We start from the raw sequence: 17,367 nt of genomic DNA on the forward strand, positions 1-17,367 counted from the left end.
ACTGCCTTTCTTCAAACCATGCTCTGCTACCAAAATATGTTGCAAAGAAGAACAACTGTCCAACCAATTCTCCAATAATACGAATTTATTTCAATGTAACTGCCATATACTGGCAAAGAGAACTGTTTACAATAATAGTTGTTGATACATATATCTAGTCTGACAAAACTTTCACTGTGGTTTCATCTCTGTATGCAAATTTAGAGTGACATTGAAATGTAAAGTCAGATATGCAAATATAGAGTGAAGTATGCAAATGAGAAAAGAAAGGAGAATACAATTGTCCTTTTCTCCACTTGTTATTCATAAAGGTCGGGCATTCTGCAATTATGTTCTTTTTAAAGTGTCTGGACGATAAAGACCTTTCATATTCATCTCTTTTTGACTCTAGGTGGTAATCTGATGGTCCAGCATCAAGAAGCAATCCATGAGCAACGAAATTTTCTGAGCCGTCAATTTCGTTACACCGAAAGACATACGGTGATAAAATTTGAGGACATTGGACTGTGTTCCTCTTTCATTTTAATCTTTCTAGACACTGACTGAAATTATTTGTAATTTCTTTGCCTGCGTTGCTTTATATCCTGATTATCATGACTGCGCAATCTCTTATGTATCAAAAACATGATGTAATTCATCATTTGTTATTTGAATTCACCAATATGTACAGCGCCACCACAGGTGCTTTGATTCTGAGTCTATGTATTCATTTAGTTCGTAATAACAAGATGGCTGATGTAGTGACACCATAAAGTGTTTGCTTTGAGTGAATGAGACATCCAGTCTCTAATCCAAGCCACGGTTCCTACATTTATTGACTGCTATGACGGTATAACTAAAGCAACTCATGCTTCAGTTTAGAACGAGCTTGTCAGTCTTTTGTCAGTCTTTTGTCTTTTTGGTCCATAGGAAGTCTTTGCAGACTTTATTCATATAATGCCATTGATGCCTGTTCATGTTGTCATGCAATTCGTGAAGAATGGTCGTTAAGTCTGCTTAATGTTGTCGAAATCAACAATAGTCAGTTGCAGTTTGCAACATTCCATCATTCTGAACGTTACACTGTTGTCTATGACATTGAGGGAAAGTAAATTTCTCTGTGTTGAGTTAAGACCTTGTGACACAAAGGGACGGAAAACTAGCCTATGTGCTTTATGCAAATTTACAGAATTGAGAAAGTGTTATGTCGAGCATTTTAAGAACATTCTTTCGGTTGCTGTTGACGTTATTTCTTGACTATATAAAACAATTACCGCATTAACTGGCCCGTTCACAACCTGTGTGACATACACCAGCACAGATGATATTACCCCTGTTGTACGTCATCAACCGGAAGTTTTTCCTGCAATAGCACACCGTTCATAGATGCAAGTCGCAATGCTTGGTATGCAGACCGATCTGTCATGATAGATGTCGTGCTCTCATGACATTTTTATGAAAAGGTGACGCCATAAATTCAGACATGGAAACAGAAGGCATGGCATGTCGAACGAAATTTCAAGTCGCTAAAGCTTTTAAATAAGTTAGTTTCAAGATTCGAATGGGGCATTTCGTCGTTCGTTTTAATGTAACGTCGCAGTCCGGGGCAAGTGTACGGCTCAATGTATATGTCGTACCTAGTGATAAACCCAACAGCTACCTTAAAGAGGCACTCCCACTTGGTAACATTTTTAAAACACATTTTTTAATGCCAACGGTCGATATTTGACGTGGCGACTGCGCGCAGATCGCGAGATATCGATAAAAACATGTCATTTCCAAGCCTATTTTTCACACCCCGCAGTTTTACGATCGTTCTGATTTTGACCGGAAATCCCCTGAATGTGTGTTGTTGTGCTGATTGACGATATTCTAGAGAGTGTACAATAAGTTCGAACGATGCAATTAATTTACTTCCCACTGCAAAGACTTTATATCCAGCATTATGCCTTTACCTCAGGTAAGTTTTATAAAACTTCTCCTTGGTTTTTGTCGTTTTCATTATTCTAAATCGGTTGTATTATATTTTTAATCAATACAACATAGACATCAGTTTTTTGGGAAGTCAAATAATAGCCGCCTCCGATGACTACATTTTGTCGTCTGCCACACAGTATGCCGCGCTCGTGGGTTTGCGCGCGTGGCATGCGTCTATGCATATCACGCGGCGGCGGCCGTTATGTATGAATCGCACATAACTGTGCTAGTCACCTATGCGAATTCTGGTGGAATCAGCAAAAAAATTCGTTTATATGCCTAGTCAGTAAGACTCAGCTTTCTCCCACGGGCCATGACCGGCCGACGCCAGTGGTACTGTGGCGTACAGCAGTGTCGGTGTAGACTCGTACTCCATAGCTTCGTTGACAAATGCCCCAGTGCCTAACGTTCGATGTTCGGAAGTTGAATTTAGATGGGCCACCGGAATTCAAACTTTTACTTTTTTGAAGGCATGTTTTTCTCGATATCTCGCCATCCGCGCGCAGTCGCCACGTCAAATATCGAACGTTGGCATTAAAAATGTGCTTTAAAAATGTTACCAAGTGGGAGTGCCACTTTAAGCTACGTACAGTAGAGCGGATAGGAGAGAAAATATTTCAAATTATGATACAAGCATGAAAATTGACATGTAGGCAAATTTAAGATCACACTCTAAGAAAAAATGCTAGCCACCCAAAAATCCAATATGGCGGCAATTTTTTTAAAATGGCCTCCAAATCGACTTCCGGAAAAATGAAATCATTGATGATTTTGGATATTATCATGTTAGTTTAACAATTTTGGTGGCTATACCAAAGTTTTCGAATATGTTGAGTCCATTTCTGATGTTTTATGTGATAATGCCACCATTTGGTCAGAAAATCGCTCTGTCAGTGAATTACAGTTCAAAAAGTACATTTGATGTTTTAGTAAGCTAAAAATGAAATCTGTAATAAAATATCTTCACCACCCAACAACCTTTTTGCTATTTTGACATCTTTATGACATACCAGAAAATTCTGTATTATGTTTGATTAGGATGGTTTTGATGAATGGACTAAAGGTCTTTGTGTGGATACGTTTTCCTGTTATGTCATTATTCTTATCTTTGTCAATGAGGTATAGTAGACGTTTGTTAACTTCTTTTCTGATAAAAGATATTTCTGTTTTTCTGTGATCTCGTTGTTGAAGTTTCCCCGTGAAGAAATTTACTCTTTTTACGAAGTCCACGTTGTTATTGCAAGTATGAGCATATCTAAATAATTCACCTTTAATATAGCCTTTACAAGTGTTGTTTGGTGGAACAAACTTCTTAATAAATATAGGAACGTGTCAGTTGGTTTTGGGTGGGTTTTAAGATGGATCCTTTTTCGCCCAATTTTATCCCTGGCTTTTGAAGACCACTAATTCAGGGTATGACATTTTGTCAATAGAATGTTCAAATGTGAATTTGAATGTAGGGTGCTGAGTCTTGCACTCCTCGACAAGTTCTAATTATATTCCTCGTAAATAGTGAAAATGGTGTCTCTGAAATGTTTAAGTAGTCTTTGTATGGTGACTCACACCAAATGCACGTTATAAGTTTAGATATATTCCTTCGTGAAGTCTGTATAGAGTTACACCGTATTGTATGTTTAAACCGCAAGTTATTAGCAAGTTATTAGTAACAACTATTTTGATTTATCATTTCATTTTACGACGAACTTCGGAGTGTTATTTTATAAGTTGAATGTACAGCGACATCTACGCGAGCAACAGACCTCACAGTGTAAATGCTCAAATAGTTGCAATGGAAACGGGATGAATTACACTGTGTTTACTCATGTATGCGCTGGTTAAGTTTATGCCGGACGGCTAACGCTGTGAACCTATACGGCGATACTTCTACAAGAAGACAACCAAAAGAACTTACTGTAGCCATTCGACCGTCCGCCGCCTTTTCTGTCGTGTTTGATGTGTAACAGCCGGCGCACTATTCTGTAGCGAGGTACAATAATTGCAGCTATAAAAACCCTATCAACTTGACCACTCTATCGACTGGCCTATTTTTTTCTCAAAAGATAACTTTATTTTTCTGCATAAATTTAACCACCGACGGAAAATGGGACTTTCTCAGTCTCTAGTGTGACCTAGCCCACAAAAATTCCCTTCACAAGGTATATGAACGACATTTCAAGGCATCGAAAACAACAGCAGTAGCTATGACATGGAGGTCTTTTCTAGCTCCATATGGTTACGGTAATGTCGACCAATGGTCAGTCCGGACAAAAAGGCAGAAAGGAGGCTTTGTTAATGGCTTTCAGATTTGTCTTCATTGGGTCACATGAACATTTTCGCCGATTTGGAAACGTTCTTACTGATTTTTTTCAGCTGATTATCTCTCTCCGCTTTAGAGGTATGCGTTAAGTACAGCTATAAAGTTATCAACCCTTTAGTCTCTGATTTTGAAATCAATATCTAATTTATCGCTTCTTATCGTGTAAATCAAATGATTTCTTTCCATCCCCTGTCAATTGAACTTACTGACTCTGTGCGTATCGAGCACAGTATTTTCATCATAAATATTCCTTCCTAATTTGACCAATCATGCCGTAAACATAGTCACTGGCAGACCTAACCTGTGCACTTAAAGGAATAGTTGGCGAGATCTTTGTAAAACGGTGAAAAAATAGCTGAAAAATAGCTTACCAAGTGCGAGAAGTTCCAGGCTGGTTGCTTGCGCTCAAGGTTGTTAAAAAACGCACTTACAGTCATAGCCGATCTGAGCTTATTTGACAACAAATAGATTATGCAAATAAATATCAACGCTCAGGACTGTGAATTACACACTCATTATACACAACCACTTCAGATCACCACCCACGATAACCTACTGTTAGGCTGAATCCCGGGTCCCACCACAGCGGGCTGTAAAAAGCGACTTCAAGGCAAACGCACGGAAAACTTTCGTTTATTGCCAATGTGCCAAGCCAATTGCTTCTGCGAAGTTATACACGATTTTGAAAAATGCATAGGCCGAGCAATTAACCTCAGACAAAGTTATCTACTTTTCGAGAACATAAATGAACCGAATCTTAATGACACGAACACTGTCTCGTTGATCAAGCCGAAATGCTGGCCGAACGTATGGTAATACGACTCCCCTCGAGTTGGTTATTTCCTTAAATTATTCTCGGCCGCTATTCCTTAGCACCGTGCATGAATTAAGCTTACACGACACTATTGTATTTCAATCGTTCGGATGTTTATTGTCTTACACTATTAAAACACTGATTTAATTACGCAGCGCTTGATCCCCTTGTTGCACTGTGAAATGAATATCTACCGTATAAAAGTATTCTAGTGCGTCGGAAGTTTGGCAGTGCGGGTCATGATATATAAATACGAACCCCAAAACACAAGTTAAAATTTGCCTAGTGGATGTATTATGTTAGACTCTAATAACTATGACTCATTTTTATGAAATTTGCATGGTAAATATAAAATGACATTGTTGGAGAAATATGGATCACCATGTTGGTCGTTTACATTTACCTGCTCAAAAGTCAAAGCAACAAAAAGAAAGAAAATTCAAGGTGTCCGTAACATCTTCTACACGTATGCAGAAGATACTCTTTGAATTTAATTTGGTCTGGGAGAATCAAGACATCGTGATTTACTTACATGATACTTCTCGTGATAGCATATCATCTCAGAATGAGGCATTGAAAGTTATTACATAGAGACATGAAAAGCGCACATTTTTCTGAGTAAAATTCAAGGAATAGACGAATACAAGCGTTATAAATGGTGCAGGAAATTACTTCGGGGTTATTTTACAAGATGTTTCTCCTGGTTCCTGTTGGCCTTACGAAGCACGCTAATATCTCCCCAAAAGTAGTAGCAACGACATGGAAATATCAAAGCTCAAGCCTACACAGAAAAGAGTGAAAGGAAATGGAGGTAGGAAACCTGACAGGATTAACAAGATTTAAATATTATAATTAGATTTAGGGCCTTCCATATAGCCCTGACGACTTCAACCCATGGCGGAGTAGCTGGAGAGAATCAAAAAGGGAAGAACGAATACTTATAGAGCATTTAAGCAATAAACATTATCCAACAATACACCATGGGATTTTGACCGGTCACGACATGTGTGTACTAGCAATAGCGTGAGTAAATGGAATGAACTGGTCAAAAGCGATTGGGTTTACCCATTGCTGAGGTAGTTTATTGCTATGATGTCATATTCATAATTTGCCTGTTCCAATCTCACTATATAGTGATTATAGCACGGTTATTTTCTCGTCTTAACCAATCAGTTGGCAGTATTTGCGCAGTCAATACGGTCATATTCTTTTTTAACAATATTCGCCTGCATGAGCTGTACCTGTGTCGTGTCAACATGAGTGTCATTTGTACAGCGACAGAATCGAGACGATAATACACTCATTCCCAGAATTTTACAAATTATAGGAAAAGCCTCAAGGTGGCTGGAAAGGGTAGGGTGTCATTTATAAACTTCAATAAAAATATTAAAATATAAAAGTAGTAAACATTCTCTGTGGAATAAAAAAAGTTTTAGACATTTGTGGTCAAAGGCAATGCAGAGTTATAGCCTGTTGGAACTTCTGAAAAACTGACCAAATAAGAAGAAGCTGGGGAATCCTTAGTGTATTAACTATGGTAGAGGTCCCGTAGTTTTTAATAAATCTTTGAAAGGGAAAGTCATTATTTGCTGTTTTTCAGGAAAGTTTGACAAGGCATTGCTTGCATTCAGAATGAGTGACTGCTATTGTAAATGCATTTTTAGATTCTTTGAGTGTCGTAGAGGTGTCAAAAGTGAGATTAAACAAAAATACTGCTCTGTGACTTCAAAAGAGGGGTGTAAGTATGGTTTGTTTTCAACATTTTTGACACAATAACAGTTTTCCTACATAATTTTGTGCCAATTGAATCCAACCTATGAAATATGATATGGACATTGAATTTTTACAGCCTATTAACAAGGTTACAGACAAAATGACTGTGGATCAATTTTGCTGGATTTGAAGTTCTTTTTGAAAAATCACATTTTGAATTTGAAAGAATTTTTTGATAATTTTTTGATATGTAAACCAATGTAAAACCCAAAAACATTTCATTTACAAATCCTGCCGTATACATCTTACAATTAATAGTGTCAACATATTTATAACTAATATGGTAACATTAGTTACTATCCAATTATTATTAAATTCAAATATGTAACAAATATATGAAAAATTACATTTTAATATTTACTGGTGTCATATGTCAGAATCATGGCTGCAAATATATGATTTTTGTATTCTTTGGAGAAAGTTATCGTGAAAATTGGAACTCAATATTTTGATTCTAACACTTGAAACTTGACATTAACTCTGAGAAAAGAATTTGTGCAAAAATAGACATTCCAGCCACCTTGAATTTTAAGGCTTTACTTTCACGTCATCTGCGCATGAATATCGAAATATATGTAAACAAGCTTTATTCATAGACAAAACGACCTACTTGTCAAATAATTCAAAATAACGCGCGACAAGTCCTCCATATCTCAATGAATGAACACAATAAGAATTAATTAATTATTAACTAATTAATTTATCAACTTATTAATTTATTCATATTTATACTGGTTAGCTTCCTCATTTAAAAAAATTACTGATTGAAGGAAAGACCAATGTAAAATGAAATAAATAATACACAAACTCAAAAAAGTGAAAGGTTAGAAGAAGCAAAAAAACGTAACAAGACAAAACAATTAAATCACGTGGCAAACAAACAAAGATACATGTTAAAAAGCTCAGCATTGTCAATAAACTACATAAAGTCAAATGGGAGGATGTTTCTTTAGCATTTGTTTAATTGCTGTAAGAGGTGATACCGTAAGAAAACAGCAGGTAGACTGTAGAATTATTTAATAGCACGATAAATGAAGGAATTACATGCTGTAGTTGTTCTGAAAGAGGGTAGCTTTAATCTATCATAATATTTAGTCTGATAATGATGTGTTGCATAACAGCTTTACCCCGAACAGATTTAGACGTGGTGAGTATGGCCTATTTGGGCCAAATCGGCCATACCCACCACGTCTATTAAAATTCATGAGTTTACCTTTCTTGTTTACGCACACCTTTTATCGATTGGAAATCATGGGAATGGCTATTGCATCAGGTTGACAAACCCCACATGTGGGCAGCGAATTAAATTTACTCTTTGCATGGAGCTTGCTCCATGCTCTTTGTAAGACAGTTCCGATTCCGAATAACGCGGGTCAAATTTGTTTGTTTCACTAATCTTCCCTCCAATTACAACACTAACATTTATCAAACAGGTAAAACTATGGAGACCCAGCAAGCTGTTTGTAATGACATTCGAAACATAGTGAGCATACAATGACCAAGATATTCCACAATGCTTGCCCTATAGCATGGAGGTACTGGCTCCGCCCCTGGCTCCATGACTAACCATGAAGGTAGAAGAGAAGTTTTCTTCTTTGGACTGACGTACGCGTGACCTAAAAATAAAGCCACGAAGGTTACTATTTAATTCATTTTCTTTCACGGTATCGGCCGATGCGCAATGGTCAGCTATTAGCCCTACGGCCGGTATGAGTCGAGAGTGCTCGGCTATGACTTCGCCGTAGCCGTATTATAGCCCTGCCACACAGAGCGGAGTAGCGCGTGGGTAGAGATGTCGGTGTAGTGGTAGGCCCTTCTTTTATTGTGCATGTAGTCTTTACTCTTGGCAAAATTTGCCACCTAAGTCTGTGTACAGTGATTTGTGTTCGTCCACAGTCTTTCCCTCTCTTGCGGTGCAGGACTCCTACTACCTCCATGAGCAGGATAACATAGTGAACGGAACATGTACACAAAGGTCCACACAGCATCGTACCAATGCATCAGAAAAACATGAGAAATCTTTTCCTTATAGAGAGGGGTTAAATGAAAACAATTAGCACGTAATTAAAGCTTGTGCAGCTTTTTAGAGAACACAAACGGACCCTGAAGCATATCTTCCACGTAGGTACAGACCTTGTCCATGATGTAAGGGACATAATAGTTTTTTTGCTGCATGAATCCACTATGTTGGTTGGTTGGACACCATGGAATTTAGTTTTCTTTTTACAGCCCGATCATGTGCGTTGCAAATTTGATTGTATTTTTATCTTTACTGAACTGATATAACCTTTACCAACTTGAACAATATGATGTCGATTTATTGCAGATCTAGCCCCCCAACATCCCGGTGGCTTCTCTCTATTCTCGTCGAGGAACATCCGGGTTTTAGCGTGGCGATTGAGTCATTTGTTGCGTCACATCACGGTGAAAACATATGACCGAAGTTCGGATTTTTCGACTGCTATATATACTGTACAATATATATTCAACGTTTCAATGTAGATGTATAATCGCAATCATACCTATCCGTACTCCATAACACCAGGTCAAATTTCGTAATACACTAGTTATAAACATAGACACAAAAAAGCACAGAACAGACAGTAAAGCACCGGTAAACGCAGAAAAGTCAAATTCATGAAAGAAAGATATTGGACCTCTGGGCAAAAGTCCAAGAAGTGATGTCAGTGAATGCTCAGTTCTAATGTATATTACACAAAGTCGGTATCTTTTGCTGTCTTGTAGCGTCTTTTCTAAATCCACCACTATGTTAGAACCCATTCGGAAGGAACTCGGCATGGCGTCTGAAACGAAACTTTGCTGTAATGCATTATTGTTGACACCGATGCGTTCCAATTTGTTTCAATTTGTTGATCGTGACGAACCGTATCGAAAACTTTGTTTAGATCGAGCAAAACAATTCCTGTAAGCTTCCTATTGTCAATATTGGTGTAAATATGATTTGTAACATCGATCAACGTGGTTGACGTACTATGTTTTAAAGGACAACCACACTGGTTTTCGTTCAAAATACGGTTATGTTGTAATAGCTGTATAACTGGTCATGAAACAGGTGTAGCAAACGGAGCTATTAATCGAAAAAGCTATTCTGGGAGCAATTTGATGGCAGGGGAAATTTTAATTTTGCTTGGCCAGGGGACATATTTGTAGGTGGCAGGGGAGCAAATTTTAGTTTTTTATCGGGTAGGGCAATATTGGTTGATTGTCCAGGGGACAGGGCTCGGCGAAAAACTAGGAGAGAGGGGGGCTACAGGGGAAGTTGAGCCATGGTGCTTCCGGTAGAGGGCCACTGCAGTATGTGTCTGCATGAGAAGGTTAATTTTCAGGGGAATCTTTTCACAGGGCAGGGGAAAATCGACAGGTTTTTTCATCTCAGGATAGGGTAGCTTCATGTCTGCAGTGGAAATTGAATGACAAATATTGAGGGTAATTTCTTCGAGGGCAGGGTAAATCGGCGAGTTTTTTCTCGCCACAGGGCAGGGGAGCTTCAAAATTAACAGTGGGGAGGGGAAACAGGCAAAAATAAGAGGGGAGTGGGTAAAAATGAAGTCTGAGTGCGGGAGGGTAAGTCGAAACATTTTCAGTGGGAGGGCAAATTATGAACAGCTAATTAATGACCCTCAAGACTTAAAATTAGTCAGTTCACATTACTTGTCATGCACAATGTATCTTGTCGTTGTAAAGGCCTTTTTAAAAGTGCACTCTTCATTGGCTGCACCTGATGGAAAGCCCTTTCGAAAACTGGAAGTACAGATGTTGGTCTGTAATAGTTGGGTTCAGTCGTATCATCAAACTTGAAAAGGGGAGAACTTTTGCAGTTTGTATTCAGCTGGTATGCTATTTGTTGACAAAGACAAATTGAACAACATAGCAAGTGGTCCAGCTAACACATAAGCACCCACTTTGAAAAGTCTAATATGAATGTTATCCAAGTCTGATGATTTGTTACACAGCTGACTTCGCGAATGATGAACAAGTTTGCCTGTTGTCTTAACATGACAAATGAGGAATGTGTGATTTGTCTGAAACACAAAGCCTTTGCCAGCAGATCTCCAATTGAGGTAAAGAAACGATTAAAACTATTTGCAAAGTCAATGGTTTTTACAAGTGTAGCGGAACCAACTTTTATAGTGTTAATTGGTGGCGAACCTTTGTTCTCAAAAAGTATTTCGATGATTGACCAAAGTTTTGACGGATTGTTCGAAATCAAATTATTTCAATATCACTTTTGGCCCGAGATATATACTGTATGACCTTGTGACGTATGGATTTACAATGTTCATAGTTACATGTCTTATTTGTTTGTTTGGCCGTTTGTTTTAGGTGATCTTTCCAACATTGTTGCTCTAATTTCATCGTTGAGCTACGGAACGTTGTAACCCATGATTCGTTGATTAACAATCGGTGCGTGTTTATGGCAGACATTCAATAATAACTCTTTAAAATAGCCCATGCTCGTTCAACGTAAGCAGAACTGCAAAATAAATTCAATAGTACACCTTGAAGAGCTCGAATAAGTGAACTGTGACCGAAATTCTTAACTTTGCCTGTCTTTAGGAGTTTGGTACACGTGCTTGTAATTTGCATTTTCTCGTTACGAAGACAGCATCATGATCAGTGAAGCTAGCTCTGATATACCCCGATTCACCAATACGGTGATTGTCAGAGACATAGATGTAGTCAAGTTGCTGATGTGTTCTGTCACCTCTTGGCGGATGAAATAATTTGCATTAATTTATATGTTTTCATGATGGCAATAGCTGACGTTGCTTGGTTGAGGCTAACCAAGACAGATCTACGTTAACCTCCCCTCTAATTAAAACTTAGCAAATATTTTGAAATCTAATACTCATAGCTTTTCTAAGATCTAGTAAAATTCAATGCCACTATTAAGAGGCCGATAGATTAATGAAACGAGAATTTGATTTATATGAGCCAAAAAATCAATCCGAAGTGATTCCAAAGTAGATATGTCAACGTCCTGTCCGGTAGAACAGATAATGATTTACGAACAACTCCGCCACCATGACGATTGCGGTCCTAAGAAAAAAGAATGAATTCGAATCCATCTTTCGATAATTCATTATTTGATATTGTGTCGTCAAGGTGGGTTTCGGGGATACTCAATTTTTTTTATTTCCACTTTACGACGAAATCTTTCAAATGATCGTGTTTGGCAAGCAGACTATAAAAAATAATGTGAGCATGGCTTTACTATTTACACAATCACACTAATTTAGGAGATAGGACAGACGGAAAATGTACACAGAGAGGAATATTCAAACAATAACTTCAATATATATATATATATATATATATATATATATATATATATATATATATATATATATATATAAGTTATAGTGCTCAATACTATTATATACATACATATATATATATATATATATAATATATATATATATATATATATATGGAAGTTATAGTGCTAAATACTAAAGCAGAGCGTTATAATTAATATTTATGAATAATACCAAAAAATTAACTCAAGTACAAAGTAATGATATCTGTTATTTAAGTGTGATCGGGCCACTAACTTCTTTACCAACAATTTTCGTTATTTTTCTCTAATAGTAAGACTCAAATGTGAGGATGAAATCACGACGAAAAATCAAATGTCACAAGATTAATTTGGCAGCTAGAAGGATTTAAAATACACCCACTTTATCCCATTCGAATGACAGAAATTATGAATCTCCCGTAAGCGTTGCCCAATCCAATATATTTACTTTCAGTTCCTTTCTTGAAATGCTCCATTTATTTTATTTGCATGTGAACTACATTTAATCATAAATGAAAGATTTAGCTACTTTTCAAATGAAAATGTGAATAAGAATTTAACTTATACTTCTCAGGCCAATATATATATATGCCAAGATTTCCCGGCATAAACTCTGTAGGTTCGAAATCATTTCCATATGAAAAGATATCTCACTTGAACTGTGAACTGACTGTCAATCGGTCATTGCTTTACAAATATCACGGGTGGTGTCATTTTCACAAAAATTGTGATCTTTTGTTCTACTTAATCGGTAGTTTATTTACTCTCTGGGAGTCATAAGCCATTAATTGGGTAACACGGGATTTTCCGCTTTCAAGGTATCACTTGCCCGTGCGTGGCTTGCTACAATTATTTTTTTTTTTCAAGCCCACGCCATGAATAAATTAAAATGATAACAACGGCTCAATATTACGATTGGTTCAAACACAATAGAACATGGAGATATAATATATATATATATAATATATATATATATGTATGTATGTATCTATGTATCTATGTATACAATTATATATTTTATATAGATCTAAATAATACACATAAACTACACACACGCACATAGTATATTTATTCATATCTGTTAAATATATTAATAAGTACATACATTATACGTTGGCACGTACGCACATAGATGCGCACATACATCATACGTAGACACGTACGCACACATATTCGCACATACATGCATACACACCTACATAGATATGTAAATGCATACATACATACATACATGTATGTATGTATGTATGTATGTATGTATGTGCATATATATATATATATATATATATATATATATATATATATATATATATATATATATATATATATATATAATATATATATATATATATATATATATCTGCTATCAGTTCTCAGATGTTGTACATAGAACACCATGCTGATTGACCTTAACTGGTTTATAACAATCTCCACAAGGATATTTGCAAGGTCCAGGATTTGATTGAATGTCAATAGATAGGAGAAGTAACGTTGAAATGAAACCAGTTGTGTGAGATCGATGAAAGAACAATACAGGTGGTTGATCGTGAAGCACATAATCTTCAGATAAAGCCAAGATTGTGCCTTCTGATTTAAAAACTTTACTCTGCTTTAAATCTCTCCTAATTTCAATCGCGAGAGAGGCTGCCATTTTTTTTACATATTTGCCATGAGAGTTGCCATGTCAAAGGTATCACGTCCATTCGTACAGCAACAAAATCACGAACGAGTTACGACACTACAGCTTACAGTGTACTCACTTCATGTTTTCACTAATCCGCTTACTGAGATGGTAAATTCGGCATATTTGACGTCTGGGAACATGTATAATTCTTCGAGATAAACTGACTGGTATGGGTATTATATCCACTGTATGTGCATTCATAGATGTCGCAGAGCTGCTTGCTCTCTGTGCTCTCAGCTGTTCATACTCGATAGAGTTTGAGCGTGGCGCGAGTATTTTGACCCGATTTTGGCGGCCTCATAACTTTCACGCAGGGATGAGGTTATGTATCAAAACACGAAAACACACCCATTTTACAAACTCCCGCCCATGTTTTACATCCACCGTCATTTTAAACTAAAAATAAATCTTCTTCAAATTGTAAAAACCTGTGTCGACATCGTAATATCTAAATTGTTTGCTTTAAAAGTGCTCCATAAACCCTCCTTTGAAGTGGAATGGCCCAATAGCGGAATAATATCAAGAAGTGATACGGTTGTCATCACTCCTTAGCAACCAACTTTTTATAAGTACAGCCTGGAGGAAGCAAGGTCGATTTCAAGTTGATTTCGTCGCTAATTTCGGAGCGTCTGTAGGAAAACAGTCATGATGTGCAACTCGTCAAACTCGTCAAAATACGGACACATCACTCGAATACGACATATTTTCATAAAGATAGAATTATGAACTATTCAATTTTATTTCTAAACATTCACTGATCAGGTTTATGTAGCGACCTTGAGTCGTGCTGTAAGAAATTTTGCATGTTTTGCAACTCTTAATACGGCGTATAATAATTTTTGAAATGAGTTTTTAAATTTAACAGAAGATACTTACCAATAATATGCTGACTAAAGAAGACGTGTAGATAATTGTTTCTATCACTATTATTGAATATAAAATGTCTGCAGTTACATCCTCACTGAATGGTATTTTACTCGACCAAGTACTTATTTCTTGCGACGTGCCTTTTTAAAATAAACATATACAAACCCAGAGTTTTCGCATATAACAAAACGAACAAAGTGAGAGCACCACTGTTGCAGTTTTACAATGTTGTTTTATGGGAAATATTTTGTACATAGATTGCAAATAAGAGCATAAATCTCCATCCATTTTAGTAGTTACATCTTCAAACTAAGGAAGATTTGCTCGTTCGCTTTAACAATGCATGATTAGACCATTAACTCGCCTCATTTACCTTGAAAACCATCGTTAGATGCTACCACTCATAAAATACTTTGACTCATACTTTTACTCCAAATGATGTTCTAGTGATGTTCGAAGTGTTTTTAAGCGAAATGGAATTGCTAAAATTACATCAAAGTATGTAAAATGGATAATTACATCGTGAAATAATAGGATCATGGCAACCTATCTTTGTGTATGCAATATTTAACTCTTTGCTACTTTCACCACCGTAATTTTTATCTCATAAGAATTGAAGCCTTCTTATACGTAAGGATGGTGTTTAAAGGTTGTGACAAAATAGTGGGTATCAAGGATAGCCAAAGTTATGTTCATTATTAAATATTCTGTAAAGCTCATTCCCAGAATATTCCTATAATAGAAGTTTTACTAATGTCTTTTGTTAACTATGTTCGAATAGAAGATAATATTTTGCAGTTAGTATCGTTAGAATTAATATCATAATCTGGCCTTTTCACCCTTTTCCTGCCAGACAGTATCACTTCCCCATCAGCCAAGTCAGTAAAAAGCGGTATTGAGCCAAAACATGACGTATTTTCACCCACTTGGCTTGGTCTGTTATAGCATCTTTAGTCCAAAAAAATCAAGTTTACAGTATTTATGTTTTCAACAGCCTTCAAATGTACAGTATTATGTTCAAATACATCATATGGAATATGTTGTGTTTCATTAATTTTAACCATCTTGACCTGATGGTGAAATATGGACTTGGCAGGAAGACAAGTGCAGAGAATCAGGTTTTTTCCTAGCTCCAAATGCATTTTCATGCTAGAAATAACTAGTTAGTTTTCTGTTGGCAAACTTTGCTTTTGGTTGTTGTACTCTTATGGTCTATTGAATTTCCAAGAATTCACAATAAAATCTTGCGCATTCAATATTATTTAATACCACTATACACGTATACCCACCTGACAGTAAATCCTTTATTTGAAATTCTAGAAATGTCCTGTCCAATTGCCATGTTGGTATTCTGACGTCAAGTTTAATTGAGCGGGCATTTAGTCTCTTTAGTGTACTTTCTTTGACTATATCATCGTGAAATAGTGAACTTAGTACTCCGTTGGCATATGCTTCAGACAATTTACTTGTTGCTTCTTTTGACGTGAGTTCAATGGTAACCAGTAATGCCAAATATGTCTTATCAATTTGTTTAAATAGTACTTCCTGTATATCATTCCTTAGAAAGACCACCACACATTGAATGTCATCGAAAGAATTCACGTTTAGGAAGACATCGGATGGTAAATGTTCATTAAGCAAAATTCCGTCGATGTAGTGAATCCTATGCACGTCCACTTGAATTCTTATTTCTCCTTGCAACAGAAATGTGACACAGATTTGATTATTGGGCAGGTAGTTCAATTGTAGTGCTTGTTTTATGTAAGAATAAGACACAATATCATGTTTTGTGTTTAAATTTGTGCTTTATAGATCACACTTCAAACGCAATTGTTGTAAATTTCTAATTAATGATAACGGCGTCCCTGCAATTTTTACGTGTCAGCATGTTAGGATAATGATAGGTAAAATAAAAATTGATATATTAACTTACCTATCAATTTTGTCCACTGCGGGTATTTCTTAGGATATCCAGCTTTAAAGCTACCTATTGCAACCAAATCGTAAATAATGTACTGAGTATAAATACATGTTCCACTCGTAGCTTATATATCCCAGCTATTTTAAAGGGACTTAGCCCTTCTTCATCGGGTCCACTGCAGGCATTTATCTTGAACTGCCACTTAGTCCAGTTAATCTACGAGATTTTGACACCTAACCCACCACAAATTGCAAGAGATTATTTTTATAATGCATTTTAGAGAGGTACCTAGGAGTTTACTCGAATCCACCTTGGGGAAATATGTTCAATTTGCATAAATCAAATGTGGCTGCCAGCCATCCGAAAAATAACATTATTGGCCATTTTTCACATCTTAAACAAGCTATTCAGTGATTTCAAAGTCTGACACTAGTTATTTGGCTCAGGGAACTATTTTGGAGGTATAATGTTTCATATAAGCACTTCCGCAATTTGCATAATCCCAATATGGCGGCCAACATTCCATCTATTAAACATGTATTAAAAAAGCTATTTCAGTGATTTTAAAGTTAAAAGTATATTTCCTTGGCACGGACAAACAATTTTCGAGATGCAGTGATTTGCATAGGTCTAACCCTATTTTGACTGGACTAACTGTCGAGTTCAGAACTCATTACATCCTTGCATGACAAAAGAGTAATGACAAATGAGTAAT

At 36.5% G+C, this 17,367-nt stretch overlaps 1 protein-coding gene across 1 annotated transcript in view; it reads right to left on the reverse strand.

Moving 5' to 3' along the window:
- Positions 1 to 17,367, reverse strand: part of LOC139129598 (golgin subfamily A member 6-like protein 22) — an 83,833-nt gene that overhangs the window by 21,084 nt on the left and 45,382 nt on the right. Inside the window, exons 4-6 of the mRNA XM_070695258.1 lie at positions 16,665 to 16,718; positions 16,021 to 16,425; positions 14,741 to 14,871 (exon numbers count right to left, since the gene is read on the reverse strand). The gene's annotated coding sequence lies outside the window, so the exon portion shown is untranslated. The remainder of the gene's footprint in view (positions 1 to 14,740; positions 14,872 to 16,020; positions 16,426 to 16,664; positions 16,719 to 17,367) is intronic.

The sequence above is a fragment of the Ptychodera flava genome, chromosome 3, assembly GCF_041260155.1.
Source record: "Ptychodera flava strain L36383 chromosome 3, AS_Pfla_20210202, whole genome shotgun sequence".
Taxonomy (NCBI): Eukaryota; Metazoa; Hemichordata; class Enteropneusta; family Ptychoderidae; genus Ptychodera; species Ptychodera flava.